Genomic DNA, 18,410 nt, shown 5'->3' on the forward strand with positions numbered 1-18,410 from the left:
TCTAACCTAAATTTGCCAGCACATGCTTCATTTAAAGATTCATACTAATTCTCCAGACAAGAGCTCTTATCAGAATGACGGAGAAGAGAAAGGGAGGGACGAGAGAGAGAGGGAAAAAGAAAGGGAAGTAGAAAGAAAACTACCACCAGGAAAGACAATAGCTTTAATTTTAGTGGTAAACAGAGATATATTAAAATTCCTTTCTGAAGACTACTTTAGGAACATTGACACTTGGGCACATTATTGCACTCATTTGAGAAAATTATTACCTTAACATATTGAAATTTAATTGCATAATTCTTGTAGGAGCTACATAAGAAACAATATAACACTAATAGGAACAAAGGAGTCACTTTAATTATAAATAACAAAAATTCATCTTCCTCAGAAAACAAGGCTTTTTGTTTGTTTTGTTTGTTTTTTTAAACCTTTGACCATTTGAATTCAGAATAGCTCAAGAACTTTCACTGAATCATTTTCTCCAATATGGCATGGCTTGTGTTTAGGGACTTCAGATATATAATAGCCAAAGTGTAGTTTGAGGGCAATATATGTTTTAATTCTGTATGGAACTTTATTTTACTTCTATCTTTTGATTTTTAAACTCTCTTTCACTCCCTCATCAAAGTATACAATGAACTTGGCAAACATAGGTAGGGACATTAGACACTCCATCGCTTTAGCACATACAACATATTAGGGGCTGAAGGGAAAGAGTTGAATGAATATAAATGAACACGGAATTGGGATACAAAATCATCCTTTATATATATGCAAAATTTGGGGGTAGGACTGGATAATTAAAATGTAAAATTTTTTAGGGATATTAGATCATGGATATAGTGCATATAAATGTATACAAATGCATATACACATACCACAGACAGCTCTTATATCTTCCCAGACTCTCCTCTTCTCCAAAAGAAAGATCTGACTGTAAACACTAGTTAGTTCCATCCATCCTTACCTTTTTAATATATTTTTCATTCATGAAAGGCAGAAAATTCTTAAGACTGGCTGTGTACACCTTCAAAACACAAAACAAGCATTAAAATAATAGAAACAAAAGCAAACATAATGAACCCTGAGAAAAATATCAAACATATTAGACTCCTGCAGTTAGGTGTGACAAGTAAGTATTGCTTTTGCTTATAAGACCCCACTAAATCAAAACAATGGGGCCGATGGTGCAGGATAATTGTCTCTGATATGCTGCCGGCGGTGTTATTTATGGTTGTTTATAAAATATGCTGTCACAATGGCAGGCTGCCTAGGACTTCAGTATTTACGGAGTAGTCTATCTTTAGGTGCCCTCTGGTATACAAAATTTTTAAAGAAGGAATAGAAAGTATGTTCAGCTTTGTCACTGTAAAATTGCTCCTTTATCTTTCACAACGACATGATCAGTCAAAAGCTAAACCTATGATATTTTCACAAAGGAAACACACATATGTAACCAGCATGCAAATTTCTGAAGGGTTTTGTTTGATTAAATTTTTGTTTTGTTTTGCAAAACCTCTTTATCAGATTAAGGATATTCTCTACTCTTCTTTGTTTGCTGAGAAAAGTTGTTTTAATATGTTTTTTGTCAAGTGCTTTTTCTGCATCTACTAGAATGGTTTCTGTCCTTAAAACTGTTAATATGGTGAAATATATTGCTTGATATTCTAATGTTAAAGTGACTATGTAAACCTGAAACTAAACCTATTTGGTCAAGATGCAGTATTATCCCTGTATACTATGAGATTTGCTTCTAACGATTCACTTTGCCCTCCTCTAAGTTTGAGATAAGGATTGGTTTGTATTTATTTATTGTAATGTCCTTGTAAAATTTTGTTACCAATGTGATTAAGGTCTCATAGAATGAGTTAAGTTTTCCCATATTTTCTATTTTCCCATAGACTTTCTGTATAATTTCTTCTTTCAGTGTTTGGGAAAAACTACAGTGAGACCATTTAGGACTGGAGATTTCTTCGACAACCTGTTTTTACATACATACTCAAATTTTTTAATAGAAATAAATATTCACATCACTTCTACTGCTTTTTTTCTAGAAATGTATCTACTTAATTCTCAAATATATTGCCATCAGGATTTTCAAGATACCGTATCATGATTTCCAACATCTATAGGAACTATGTGGATATCCTATTTTTATTCCTGATATTACTTCAGTACATTTTAACTTAATATAAACACTGACATTTCTCAATTTATAGTGCAGTCTTGCTATTCCCCTATTTATGTTCTTTAGTATTCTTTGCTGTCTTCTCATGGATTAAACAAATATTTTTATTTTCCTATTTTCCCTTCATTTAGCTTTCATTGTGTGTGTGTGTGTGTGTGTGTGTGTGTGTGTGTGTATGTACACACATGTGCGTACCCATACTCTTCTTTAGGTTGCTACCCTAGAAATGACAGTATATATCCTTCAGTTACTACATTCTTACTTAAATAATTATTTTTACCTTTTCTAAAACAATACATTACTGGGACCTTAGTAGACTGGAATTGAATCAATGTACTTCCAGATGTTTAATTTGTTTTTCATGATTTTTAACCTATATGTTTTAAATCGTATTAGACATTATTGTTTTTTGTCTACTTAACAGCTATTCAAATATTTTGCTGCTTGTAATGCCTCTTATTCATTTTTACATATCTCTGCTTTGTTTTAGAATTTTTTCTTCCCAATGTCTTTTGGGGTTTGTCTTTTGTGTTTGTGTGTGTGTGTGTGAGAGAGAGACACTACTGCTTATCATTTTGCCTTAATATTTGTTTTCCTGAAAATGCATTATTTTTGCCTCAACTATTACAGAATATTTTGACAGGGCAAAAATTCCTAGATTGACATTTTAACTTTTCTTTCAGTACTTAAAGATGTTTTACTGTTTCCTCCTGGCTTACTTCATATTTGCTAAAAATGAATTGTCAGTCATGGTTTTGCTTTTGGCAGGTTTTTTTTCCTCTAATTTCTTATAAGATTTTTTTCCCTTTGTTTTTTAAGCAGTTTATTAGGATATGCTTAGGTGTTAGAAATTTGAAGTTAAAAAAAAAAGAAATTTGAAGTTATAATTTCTAGTAGATGTTATAAATATCTGTATAACAAATCCTTCTTGTGACTCATAAACATCAAAAAGAGAGAAATGTACACATAGTAAAATGATAAAAGAATGTATAGATAGATATTCAACTAATTTAAGATTAAAACGGAGAGGAAAAGGGATATTACTGTAGAAGGTGTGAAATAGGGAACAAATAAAGAAAGGAATGTCAACTCAAATAGATTTCTGTTTGAAATCTATGACTCATATATTCAATTAACAAATACATTAGAAAAAGTGGCCTCAAAAATAAATAAATTAATTAATTAAAAGAAAAATGGCCTTTAATGTTGGGTCATCTCAATGTTCTTCCCTTCTCTCTGAGAACTTGATTTCTGAAATGTTGGGTGCTACATCCTGTAATCACAGTAAGAATTACAGGGGCTGATCCAGCCACACACAACCGCAAGTCATGCCAAAGTTGTCTGGCTACCACGAGAACCTAGGAGAGAGGCATGAAACAAATTTTCCTTTCAGACCCTGCCAACACCTTGATTCCAGACTTCTAGCCTTCAGAACTGTGACAGAATAAATTTCTTTTAAGCCTCCAGATTTATGATACTCTGTGCCCTCAAAAATTTTTTATGCTACTCAGGCTTCCTTCAGCTTTCACAGATCTGTAGACTTCTCTTTAGTTATCTTCCAGATGGGTGGGCCTCACCATCCTCTGGTAGGGAGGCAATATTTCCCTCACATGTAGACTCTGTAGGTATGCCTGTCGGCGAGCATCTCTTTCCTGTGCGACAGAATGGAGTAATTCTTAGAAGTGCATTCAGCTCTGGCATTTAGGTCTGCTGAATAGTCACTTCCCGGAATAATTGTTGAGGGATTCAGAACAGGAACTCTGCTCTGGCTCTTCTCTGCAGCCTAAAGATAGGCAGTGGATAGTTTACATTCATGTGAATGCTTTATTTTGTGTCTTACTTCTACCATCTACAATTTCAGTAAAATCATTTAAAAATTTCAAATATTGGGCAGCCTGGGTAGCTCAGCGGTTAAGTGCCGCCTTCGGCCCAGAGCATGATCCTGGAGACCCGGGATCGTGTCTCACATCGGGCTCCCTGCATGGAGCCTGCTTCTCCCTCTGCCTGTGTCTCTGCCTCTCTCTGTGTCTCTCATGAATAAATAAATAATTTTTTTAGAAAAATAAAATAAAAATAAAAATGTCAAATATTAATATATTTTAGTGCATAGATTGTTCTCAGAAAAAATAAAAAAAATCTGAATTGTGCAGAATCATTTTTAAAAAAATAATTAAAATAAAAAGGAATAAAAAAATTTCTATTATCAGACCATCCAAACTAATTAAACAGTGTCTCTTGGTAAATTTTTTTGGTAAGCAAAGTAAGAAATTATCTTAATTCTATCAACAATGTTTCAACCTCATTCTTTAAGCATTTTTTTATTGAATTATTTATTATTGTAAAATCTTTTGTGATTAAAATATATCAGATTAGGTTCAAATTATAATTTGATTAATTCAAGTGTCACAGAAGACATTTAATATTGAATCACAATGACTTTATTTACATTTGGAGTAAAGTTGTAAATCATTTGCAAAAATCGTATTTAGTGTAACTAATTTTAATCCATGGACAAAGAAAATAGCTATTGTAATTATAAATTTAACAGTTTTAGCACCTACTATGCATTTTATTTCATGTACTTTACTTTGAATATATACTTCAGTTATGAAGCTGACTACACTCTAGAAGTATACTGATAGGATCTATTATGTTCATAAATACATGTAGAGATAAATCCGTTCAATGCATGTTGAATAGGCTTTATTAGGCAGATGTCTGCAAAGTATAGTTATCTTTTTTTGGTTTCTAATGTGAAAAATTATTTTTTTCTCTTAGCAAAGAATCAAAGTACTAATTTTAAAGCTATATGAATATTTATCTCAATTGGGCTACAAAAAAGAACTGCTTTGAAATCCTAATTAGGATTCTTAAGTAAATATTAAAATCCTGAACATCCTGAGTGAGAGACAACATGGAATGTGACATGTATATGACCAAAAAACCCCAGCTTTCCTGCAGAGAAGTCATCTAATAAAGACAATAGAAAGTGCTCTCAGATTATAGAAATCTAATTTTTCACTCAAGAATGTCTTTTAGGGTAAAGCTTGTTTTTTTTTTTTTTTTTTTTTTTTTTTTTTCCCTGGTCAAGCTGGCTTTGTCTGTCTCAGGACTTCATGGCAATTAATTGATCTTTGCAGAGCCTCTAATACACTGAAAGCAGGTGTAATAGATTGGAGATTGCAATCAAAACTCAACTGACTTTTATTTTCACGTTCTTCCATGCAGGTAGTCTAACTGTCTTTGTTTTTTTAAAATGTCAACTTAGCAGAGTGGAGTTAAGATCAACATGTTGGACAATATTATTGATTAATCTCATTCGAAAACAAAATTGAGAATCAAGTGTTTTTAAGTGGTGTTATTCCTTTCAACAATTTACTTGAGCATATGTGGAAGATACTTTTATAGTCATCACAAAAGACCTTTTGGAGAGAGCGCTCAATGTGCTAAGTGAATGCCCCTTTTGCTAATGGAAATCAGCACCTAAATAATACAATTGACCTGAAAAAAAAAAAGACTCTGAGCTGTCTAGAAATTTGTTTCTCACAGAAAAACATCTAATTTTATTGGAGAATATGTTCAGCACTTTCTGATCTGTGAAGCTTCAGATTACATTTGAAATAAAATATTTTACACTTTCATACACATGACAGTCTGGGACAGGTAGTATTATAATTTTTTGTGCATTTTATATAAGTGACTAATAGAAATTATCCAAACAATGGATGCTTTCATTAATTTTTAGAGCTGAATTTGATTGCCTCATTCAGGCTGAAAAATTATTTTGAAGCCAGGTCTTTAAAATGTCTGTACAGATCATGTAGAAACCATGTCTGGGCCAATTTGTTTTCATTAGGTAGCTACGGACCCTTACAATTATATCCATTGGTTTTTCAGGATAGACTTGGAGCTAGCAAGATGATCCAAGAAAACTGAACAATTTGTTTTGAGAAATGTGAAAAATCACCTGGCCATATTGAGAATGAAAGTATCAAATCGATATCAATGAAAGTAACGGCAACTTAGATTAACAAAGGACCTGAGACTATTACTAATCCTGTTATTGTATATCAAGTATAAATAAACTGTGATTCAGTAAAGATACATGAACTGGATCACTATCACACCACACAGTTAATGTCATGCTCTCTCATGTCAATTTTCCTAAGGGCTCTTTCCTTACACCACAATATTTATTCTATGTAAATATATACATTGAAAAACAAATTGGTATTAAAGATAATAACAAATTAGGCACATGGGCATTTTGAAGATGTTTCCATAAATGAGCAGTCACCTGGGGAAAATGATCTTTGATGTGGATGTATCATTTCTACTGGGGCTGTGGACATTTGGGGTTTAAAAATAACTATCGATACAAAGTGTTTATAGCCAATAAATCATGTGATTATAAACATCAGTTTGGAAGTATGAAATAGAAGTATGTCTTGCTCAGTTTTTAGTTAGAAGAAAAATAAGAATTCATATCTCAAGGTGTGGACTAAATCAATAAAGTAGAATTTTCCAAGTACCACAGGTCCTGGGATCAAACCAAATAATATGGAATTTACAGAGATTAGATCCTAGTAGCTACTTGTGTATTGAGAGATGTCTGCATTACCACGTCTTTAGTTGTGTGTAACATTAGGTAATGGAAAATTCAGTAAGTGTATAAAATGTGACTGGAGTAATGATTTGACATTAGCTAAAAAAGTATTTGTACTGACTGATGTCATGTGCTTTTTTACCGTCTTTTCAATTATACTGACTTTTTCTATGCCATTCACATAATTCTTTGATACTAATGTCATGCTTTTACAAAATAGCACCAAGGTTGAGACATTGCGAAGAATTGAGAGAAAATTGCTTACCAGCCCATTAAATCATTATATGTAGTAACTTGTTCTCAGGTAAAGAAGTTATTTCAAAACCATATGCTGAAAAGCTGTTTAAATCCAAACATCCCTATGGTTTCCATATTTTTAAAAATCTGTGTAATACAACAATCATGAACTTTATATACCTTTCAGAAAATGAAGTGAATAATTGCCTAGACAACACTTTATAGGAATATTTAAATCCAGAACACACCAAAAATTTTTGTTTATCGATTGCTGACCTATATCTTCTATTTGATCTTAAACTATTCAATCCTACTCATTATCTGTGCATGACTAAATTTAGATTACAGATCACCCTAATCCCACTGAACAATCTTATAAACTATAATTTACACACTCATACTCAGCACATATAGAGATTTTAAAGGGGTGTATTATCTATTACAGTGTATTTTTAATAAGCCAAGAATATAACCAATGTGAGCTGTCACATTTAGTATGGAAAAAAGCTTCTATTTTTGGTTTCATAGCTAAATCAGTACTGCTCAAGAATGGATCTTCTCTTAATACATTTAATAATTATATGCATTTTTAGAAGCATATGTTTTGTTAAGGGCTTTTATTTTTTAAAAAATATTTTATTTATTTATTCATGAGAGACACAGAAAGAGAGAGAGAGAGGCAGAGACACAGGCAGAGGGAGAAGCAGGCTCCATTCAGGGAGCCCGATGTGGGACTCGATCCTGGGTCTCCAGGATCACGCCCTGGGCTGAAGGCAGCGCTAATCCACTAAGCCCACCAGGGCTGTCCTGTTAAGGGCTTTTAAAAACTATCTGCCACTGGATAGTTTTGCATCTCTGTGCTATGTCACAGACAGACCAGGCTAGGTGGGGGCTTCTTAGCACATCAGAGCATTTCTGCATTAGCTACTTCTCCCAGAAACACCTACGATTTGGGTTTTCCTCCATTAGAGCAGCACACGAATATGAAGAAATCAAATCAGTATTGATCTACAACACAGATAATTATAGAAGAACGTGTGAGGAGGCTCTCTAATAGAATTCTGTCAATCAACTCCAAGCCCAACTTTCTCATTATGTGTTTGCTGAAACTATATGATGGGATTTGTCTGGTGACATTTCAGGGATAGTGACTTTGATTTCAAAGGAAATGTTTCAGGTTCATTTCATTACCTTAGAAAAGTAAAAGCAAATTTGCCTTATAAAAAGCAATTACTTCTTAGCTGACCAGTGCACAATAGCAATATAAGAGAGATTTCTCATTCCACTATTCAAATTCTGAACCAGCAAACTAGTGTTTGATTTTGCTTTAAGCCAATTTTACCATGTTTGAATTGCAAAAGCATTTAATCTTCATAAAGTAGGTTATTATAATGGAGATCATATTGTATTGGTATGGAATACCAGCTAAGGGACAACAGGGTATGTCCCCCCCGCCCCCCAGTATTTATAGCATTTAAAAAAAATGATATTTGGTAAAAAGCATTATGAAAATTTTAAGAAATAAAGAAATATATTTTAAATTGAGACACTGAACTATTTTTTGCTTCTGCAGTTGTTCTTATATTTGTTTCAAATTATAGTTCTATGAATTCTTAAGTGCTGAATGCAAAAAAAATATTTCTATTCGACTATAATGACTTATGAATAATATTGGAAAAATTTGAATCTGTTTTCATTTATCTTTAATATTTTAAATTTACTCTCTATAATAAAATATATTTCATGCTTTATAAAAGCTATTTTTTATAAAATTATTTTTATTGAATTTTTTAAAAGATAATCCAGAGAAGCGGTATCACTCCTCAAGTGGAGACTGAAGGAGAACCAACTCTGGGGAACTCTTATGAACATTTTCTGAGTGAAGACAACCAATAAATTAAATGACGTAAAGTAGTTCAAAACCCTGGACTTCCTACCTTAAACCAATAGAAATTTTTATTTCTGATGGAACTAGAGACACAGTGAGACAACATCCTCAATCCTGATGATCCTTCCCTCTACGCCATACCACTGAGATGAGTATATTCATTTTATGGGCCATTAATTTCTTGAATATCTGGAATTTGTCAGTCTCCACACATCTTTTTGATTTAAAGTATACTTCATACTTTAAAAAAATAGAGATAGAGATCAAAGGGCCATTTGTGCATAGATTTGTTATCCTTCACTATGGACTCTAAAAGGGGGTCAGATGAACTCCCACTCTACCCCAGGGCCTTTTTGTTTATAACTGCCCTCCCCTTTTCTTCAATAATAGAGCAGCTTTCTCCATAGCTTGCTTGTCCTGGATTATAATTCTCAGCTATTCTTCAATAAAACCATTTTTTACCTATTTATTTATATTTATTGTGTGTGTCAAAATACAAAGTACAAGAAATAATAATACTCCATGCCAAAGTGTGTTAGGATTTTTAGAATGTCATCTAAATATAATTTTTACAGTCTGATATAAGAAGTGATTTATATACATCACTACGTGTTAATACATGATTTAAATGTTCAATTCAACACTACCATGCTAAAAGCCAATAGTCAAGTGACTTATTTTTTGTCAATGGAACTGCAATAAATTTTTATGCATCGAGTAAATATCAATGAATCTTGTAGTGCTATAAAATTCTATCTTTACAATACCAAGTCTAGCAGGTAAATTTGAGTTTTTATCTGTACAAGAACAGAAAAGAAAATCATGACTTAAAATGACATATGAATTAAGGAACAAAAGGAAAGAAGTAAAAACCTATGATAAAATATATGTTTGTAGGAACAAAGAGGATATAAATCACCGAAGTGCGGCTCAGTGAGTCTAACAGAATATGACTGTGGAAATAAGGAAGTGAGGTGTCAGTGGAAAAACACAAGAATGGCGCATGAGTCAGAAAGTTTCATGACCAATCAGGATAAATGGGAGGGATACATACAACGTGCCTCAGTGAAAAAAAATTGTTAGTGGGAAGAAGAGACATTTACAATTGGAATTCTAAACTAAAACTCACATTTACTGCTGTACATAGAAATACTTACAGTTATAAAATGAGAGATTTTTAGGCATAGGCTGTTTTTGTGAATTTAAGAAAAACAGAGTCAGAATTTGAGGTTCCTTGATGATATTTGGTGAAGTGAAAATAATTATTTTCACGTATTTTAAAAGTAGGACTCAAATACTATTTTAAGTGCAGGGGAGGAAAAATAATTTTGTCTCTACCCTTTTAGGTTCTTGGCTCAGACACTCCTGTAATGAAATACAGATAAACAGAAGAACAACGAACAGAAATTTAATGACATATATAACTTCTGAATACAAGGGAGATAACCAAGAAAACTGAGTAACTCTCTGAAATGGCCCAAGCCATCACCTTAAATATGATCTCTAGAAAAGGTCAAAGACGTTGAGTTTGGTAGTGCCAGTTATGGGAGATTTTCAGACAGAGCATAGGCAACAAGTACACGGTTGTTACGCAGATATAAGTCCTTGATTTCTCCGTTGACAAGAGTTTCTGGGGATTTAGTCCTCCTCTTTCTGGTTCAGAGGAGACATCCTTACAATTGGAGATTTCCTTTATAAGTGTAAAAGTTTCTTACAAAAAGGTGACTTTTACTTGGTTTTCAGGACTTTTCCTATGTCTATTTCTTAAAAGTAATCTACTCAAGATCTTTATGCCAAAAAAGCATATTTTGGGGTGGCAAATTCTTCCCCCCTTCATAATAAAATGCTCAATTGTCACATAGTCTTATCCTGTTTTAATAGAGACATCTTAAGGGTCATCCACTCTCTTCGAAGCTTTTTTTCTTTTATTAGAAAGTTCAAGAACTGTGTAAATAACTGAGAGAGAAATTCCTGACAGATATCTCTCTTATTTTCTTAATACAAAGATGATTTAAGGTATTGTTAAAGATACTGCACTTCACATTTTGTTGCTTCATAGTTGAGGCATTAGAAAGAAATGCCTGTAGGGGCACCTCGTAGGCTCAGTTGGTTAAGCATCTACCTTCGGCTCAGGTCATGATTCCAGGGATGAAGCCCAGAGTTGTCAGGCTCCTTGCTCAGTGAGGAGTCTGCTCCCTCTCCCTCTGCCTTTGCCCCTCCTTCTGCTCCTGCTCTCACTTTGTCTTTCAAATAAATAAATAAAATCTTTATAAAAAGAAGAAGAAATAACATTTATATAGTGTGCATACAATTTCCGGTGATGATGTCCTTAATAATAATGTAAGCATTTTTATTACTATTTAAGAAACATTTAATAGATCATTGTTTCCTTATGGCTTAAATATAAATTAATCAGCATCCCCAGATTCAACTCCATAAAACTTACACTCTGAACTCTACATTATTGATAGTTCCCGCCATATAGTACACACTCCAGTGCTTTCAGTTCTTTGATCCTGATTTCCTCTTTGCTTTATATACTTTGGAATCACATATTAGATAGCATTTTCTAAAACTACGCTTGCCTCCATTAAGTGGGATTAACTTTTCTTCATTCATGGTCTTTCAACCTTCAATGTAAGCCTCTTTTGCATAAAATACTGCATCTAACTCTCCCACAAGGCTGAATTTCAAGAGGAGCAACAGTGTTCTCATTCAATATTATATTCTGAGCACCTGTTGTATTGCCCGATTTATATTACCATATTATGACAAATATAAGGAAAGGTGATAACTGGCAGCAAAATATAGCAACTGCTAGTTAACAGTTATAGGTAATTTGCTGTGTGTTCACTGCTCAGTTCTTTACATTGGTTGTTCATGTAATTATTTAACAACTCTACCGAGTTGGTACATTATTATCTTCACTATGCCATCGAGGAAATTAAGGTAAATAGAGCAATTTATGTATGGGTGTTTGGTGACTATGGATACAACTCACAAAGTAGCCTTGAATTGTGTAGACTGAATTGTGTTTCCTCTGTGTGCAGTATTCCGGTTCTGGATAACTAAAGAAAATTGTATCTATGAGTTTAAGGGGGCTCACCAAAAGTGAGAGTCCTCATGATTGCTACAGGTCACTGGGGGGGGGGGGGGGCTAGAGGGAGGGAGGGGAATGACACTGGAGAAATAGTTCTAACCAGTTTACTAAAAGTTACCAAATCTAGGATAAAATTTAAACATTGCATCCATGCATAATTTAGGCAGATTAGATCATGGTATGATTATGGCAGAACTATCTTTTCCCTACCTATATCCATTTCATCTGTTGCCCCCCACTGCCCCAGTTGCTCTGCTTAGAAAGCAAGCATACAAACAAACAACATTTAAAAACCACTTTGCTCTGAACACCCACAGCATCAGCCAAGGCTCATTCACATCTTCCCACCAAAAGCTGATCCAGAATTTTGCTATTTGGACCCTCAGCCTGTTTGAATATCTCTATCTACCAGCTCCCAATCAGATTAATACCTCAAACTTCTTTCATAAGATTAGCAAGATTAGTTCTCGGATTTTTATTTTTTATTATTCTTTAAAGATTTTATTTATGTATTCACTAGAGACACAGAGAGAGGCAGAGAGAGGCCGAGGGAGGAGAAGCAGGCTCCCTATGGGGAGTCCAACGTGGGACTTGATCCCAGATCCCCGGGATCATGCCCTAAGCCAAAGGCAGATGCTCAACCACTGAGCCACCCAGGCTTCCCAGTTCCCAGATTTTTATTACATTAGTACCACAATTTGTAAATCTTCCAAAGTGACATGATGAATAATCACTTTTGAATATCTTTGGAGATTAGTGCCTCGTTCCTTTTTTTTTTTTTTTTTTTGGTGTGACAGGCAACACTTAAAAAAAGAAGTAAGTGTGGCATCATTCCAATGGATATTGCTTAACTTTTCTACTGACTCCAAAATTCTGAATTGCCTAATGCTGAGTGGAAAGGAGAGTGGAGATAATACCAGATAAGCTGTCTGGATTCCAGTGTGGTAAAAAAAGGAGATTATTTGACTCAAACTTTTAGTGCAAAAGTGAGGAAATTCCATGAAGAATTACTGACTTTTAACAATAACATTAAAAGATGTGGAAATATAGAAAAAAATGGTCTCCTGAGGCTTTGTTGTTTTACCATTTAAAATGAAGTAATGAGATATTGCAACAATTAACAGCCACATACAATAGGAAGCTTATTGAATATGACACTTTTATGATTTCTAAAATGATATATTTTTCAAATTTAAGATCTATTCTAGAGATACATTGTGTTCCATCTAAGTGCCAATCACTTTGAAATATTCCTTCAAAAATATCTGCAGAATTTTTAACATCATTCAATTTAACCCTTAAGAAGTTCTAAAAATTTACTGAACTTTGTACAAAATTACATTTGTTAAAAGCTGTAATGAAAGGTTATGGTTTGAAAAGAGTGTTTCAAGCCAGCATTATCTTTACAAACTAAATCCTTTCCAACAAAAGAGGCACAAATGATGCAGGAGCTAAAAATCAAAGAAAAATACTTTTTTTTTTTTAAATTTTATGATAGTCACAGAGAGAGAGACAGAGACAGAGACAGAGAGACAGAGACAGAGACACAGGCAGAGGGAGAAGCAGGCTCCATGCACCAGGAGCCCAATGTGGGATTCGATCCCGGGTCTCCAGGACGCCCTGGGCCAAAGGCAGGTGCTAAATCGCTGCACCACCCAGGGATCCCGAAAAATACTTTTAAAGCAAAGTATGGTTCACACAAAAATAAGTTTGAGAAAATTAGTACATGGTATGAATAATGAATTAAGGGAAATTTAACATGATTTACCTTAAAGGTAATTAAAATTCCAGTTTCATTAGTCTTATTTTACTTTTTTTTATAATTTTGATTATCATCACAATTCAGTTACTATCAGACCATGCAGTATGAATTATTTGTGGGTCTTAAAGTCAGGTCATCTATTTTTTTTTTTTATTGTTTCCTTCATTATTTTCCTTGGCTAATGCATCTGTTCTCTGACAATTACAAAATGTAGTCTCTGAGAGTCTCATTCAAGATTTTATATCAACTCTTCTTAAGATCAAGGGACCTTTGCAAAATGACTTCTTTCTACTGATATTTTCTGAGGATGGGGTTGAAAGATACACCATACTGGGATGCCTGGGTAGCTCAGCATTTGAGCGTCTGCCTTTGGCTCAGGGTGAGATCCCGGGATCTGGGCTTTCGGCATGGAGCCTGCTTCTCCTTCTGTTTATGTATCTGCTTCTTCTCTGTCTGTTTCTCATGAATGAATGAATGAATGAATGCATAAACAAAGAAAGAAAGAAAGAAAGAAAGAAAGAAAGAAAGAAAGAAAGAAAGAAAGACACACCATACTACAAGAATCTAAGAGGGGAATGACAAAGAGAAGGACTAGTGCAAATATCCATGTCCAAGATATCAGTAGACAACATTAATGCGACAAACTGGCATCAGGAAGCCACAGGAGAAATTTATGGAAAGAGCACTGCCAAATCTAAGACAAGCAATCAGAGCTAAGTGAGTGTCATGAGCACACTATGAAGGTGTGCACATGAGTTGTGTCTTTCCACAATGTCAGCTTTATTCAATCATAAAGCAAGGTTAAAACAGGTTCTGGAGTCCAAATTCAGTGACATTAAACCATGCATTTAACTTGGCTTTGTACATGTCACAAAAAGCAAAGCACAGAAGAGTCACACAACAAACAAAAAATAACAAAGGGTGAAAAGTTAATGAACCAAATGTGAACTTAGTCCCTGAGTGCAGCTGAGATGAGGAAACAGGCCCAGGTCAGCCCATTCTGCTTATTATATTCAACTAGTGGAGGAGCTCTGTTATGTTCAGACATCAAGCAGGCAGAGCTTTCTGTGGCATTTGCCTTTTTTGAGGCCATCAGATGCGAGAGGTTCATGTCTGGAGACTTCGACAGTTTGCTGCAAAAGTCCTCCATTTTTTAAGGAGTTTAATCAGCCTCGGACCTTTGCAGGTCTTCTCTGACTCTGCTGGTTATCAGTTCTGAGTGTTGTCAGACTGTGCTGGTTTGGGCGATACCTGGTCTTAGCTGCAATGCTCTTGGCTGCTCACATCACTACTTGACCTGAGTGACTCCATCTTGCTCTCTACAGTAAGCAACAATCATAGAAGAGTTGTAACAATAAAGAAATATGTGACTATAAGTGTTTGCAAGCACCAAGAAGAATATTATCACGATAAAATTTACCAGCGCCAGCTTAAAGAATATCTACACTTTTTTAAGTAGTAAGAAAGCTTATTTGGTCTTACAGTTGGGAGCATTCATTTGGCCATAGTTAGGAGGTATTAGGCCAGTGGATCAGCAACAGCTGGTTACAAGATTCTTAAATAGATGCACATATGTTGTAACCATTTGTATTTAACAGATTCACATCATCATCCCAGAGGGAGATATCATGTTAAATCTGCCCTTTGTGACAATGAGTCTTGCTGATTATGAGTGCTAAAAGGGACTATAAAAATTATCTATTCCTATGTCCCAATTGTATTATTGTGAAAAGATAGTGTAAGTCAATTTAAATAGCAATCCAAGGTTTAGAGTTCAGTCAAAAAAGTAGGCTAAAACCCAATGTTCTTGATTTTTTTTCCATGTCTTCACAAACCTTCTCCACCACATTGGCAATTTTTTCCTAGCCTAAAAATGAAATTACACTTCACTGCTATAGTGAAAATGTATATAATAAAACCAGCTTTGGTGAAAATTAATATTTTGGCTATTTCTCCAACTTTATAATGTTCCAAATATAATAGATACCTATAAGCAACTACTTTCTTGGCAGCTCAAATAATAACTCTGTAAAATATTATGCCTATACCCTGCTGATATTGCAATAGACTTTTGCTTCAATCTTCTGGCACCATTGTACAGCTTCAAAAGAACACTATCTCCTCTGCTATGCTATGAAATCAAAATAACAATTTTCTTTAGCTCCATTATTTTTCCTATGGAGCTGCAGAAATTTAAAAGCATATTAATATGTTTCAACTGTTAGTAAATTGCTTTTGCTTCTTTTGGAACAGAAAGTAATGAATATGGACGGAGAGATTGAGAGGTCCTGCAGTTACAAGCCAAAGAAGACCTTAATTTATGATAGTCAAGCCTGCCAATTTAGGACATCCTAAGTGGTCTGTGAATCTAAAGCACAACCTGAGAATGTATTTTTATCTGATGTATAAGTTAGGGGTAGAGTTTGAATTTTATTGTCATAAATTAATTTAACATCAAGTTAAACCTGGAACTTGCTTAGTTGATTTCACCTTCTCAGCTTTCTTCAAAATATGCACTGCAAACTGTTAGGAAAGATCTATATTGGTATTAGAGGCAATTCTCTAATGATCTAAAAAATACAGTGGAAAAAAAAAATACAGTGGAATTGAGGCTGAACTCTGAGAATGGATATCTAGCCTATGAATCATGTCAAGAAGAAACACATAGGTGGAAGATTTATAAAAGGGGAAAGTAGTAAAGAAGGCTGGTCAAATTACTGTTGATTTAAAGAATCGATACCATTACAAGAAAAGGCAGATTGATGTGCTTACACAAGTTTGAACATTAGGAAGATAATACTATATATAAAAGGCTGGTGATAGTGCAAGGGAGGCAAATGTCCCTGGGTAACTTTGGATTGCAACAACAAACGTGGAAAAATCTTTATGCTATAGCTGTGACACTTTCTACTACTTGGTGTTCCTTTTTTTTTTTTTTTTTTTTTTTTTTTTTTAGTTGGTAAAAACAATGTGACCTCTGTTCTGGAATTTTTAAGCACATATTTTTTTTTCTCCCTTCACTGGCTTGCAAATATCTGTAATTTATTTATTTATTTATTTATTTATTTATTTATTTATTTATTTATTTATTTCTTCTTTCTTTTTCTTTCTTTCTTTCTTCTTTCTTTCTTTTTTTCTTTCTTTTTCTTTCTCCTTCCTTCCTTCCTTCCTTCCTTCCTTCCTTCCTTCCTTTCTTCCTTCCTTCCTTCCTATGTACTATAAATCATCAAGATATTGACTAGATAACCCACAGAATGGGAGACACATTTAAATTGTACATATTTAAATTGTGCAAATTGATGTGATGAGATTGACATGCAAATACAATAGTGAAATTATTATCACAATCAAGATAGTCATCATTTCTATCAGTCTCAAAAGGTCTTTTGTGCCTTTTGCAATGTATTCCTCTCTGCATTCTTTCCACAGGCTTCTTGATCTGTTTTATTGTTATAGATATGTTTTTATTTTTTAGAATTTTATCTAGATGGAGTCATACAACCTGTATTCTTTTTTATTTGGCTACTTTATCTAACCAAAATATAGCCTCAGAGATTCATACATGTTTTATGCATCAACTGTTTGTTCTTTTTTTACTGCTGAAAAATATTCCAGTAAGTGTATGTCCAATAATTTGCCTCTACCAGTTTTGGTGTCTGGGTAATACTAGCCTCATAGAATGAGTAGGGAAGTAATCTTCCTCTATTGGAAGAGTTTGTGAATAATTGGTATTAGTTCTTTAAATGTTTGGTATAATCCAGTGGTGAAGTCATCAGTGGTGAAGGTCTGGGCCTTCCTTTATGGGCAGTTTTTTGTTTGTCTAATTCCAGTGTAGTTAACGTACAATGTTCTATTCACTTTAGGTGTACATACTAGTGATTCAACAATTCCATATATTACTCAGTGCTCATCATGATCACTGCACTCCCTAATCCCCTTCACCTATTTCACCCCCTCTCAACCTACCCTCTGGTAACCACCTTTTTGTTCTCTATAGTGTAGAGTCTGGTTTTTTTTTTTACTTTTTTCTCTCTTTTTCTCCTTTCATATGTGGGCAGTTTTTTGATTACTGATTCATTGACTTCACTCCTTATAGATCCGTTAGGATTGTTAATTTTTTCATACATCAGCTATCATAGTTTGTGTGATTTTAGAAATTTATCCTTTTCATCTTAGTGATCTAATTTCATGGCATACAATTGTCCATGGGATTCCATATTTAATCCTTTATACATCTGTAGAACCAGGGGCAATGTCGCCTATTTCATTTCAGATTCTACAAATTTGAGTCCTCTCTTTTCCTTAGTCAATCTCCTAAATGTTTGTCAGCCTTTTATAGAACCAGCTTTTGGCTCCATTAATTTTCTCTATCATTTTTTTCTATTCTCAATTTAATTAATTTCCATTTCTAAACTTTATGATTTCCTTCCTTCTGCTTAATTTCAGTTTAGTTTGCTCTTTTTTTCTCCAACATCTTAAAAGAGGAAATCTATGTTAAGCCCCCATAATGAGTCTCTTCAGCTGTACTTTTAAACTCGAGAATTTCCAGTTGATTATTATTCTTAATTACTACTTGTTGATACTGTCTATTTGATGTGACATTGGTATTATACTTTCCTGTATTTCTTA

The sequence above is a fragment of the Canis lupus genome, chromosome 8, assembly GCF_048164855.1.
Source record: "Canis lupus baileyi chromosome 8, mCanLup2.hap1, whole genome shotgun sequence".
NCBI classification, from domain to species: domain Eukaryota; kingdom Metazoa; phylum Chordata; class Mammalia; order Carnivora; family Canidae; genus Canis; species Canis lupus.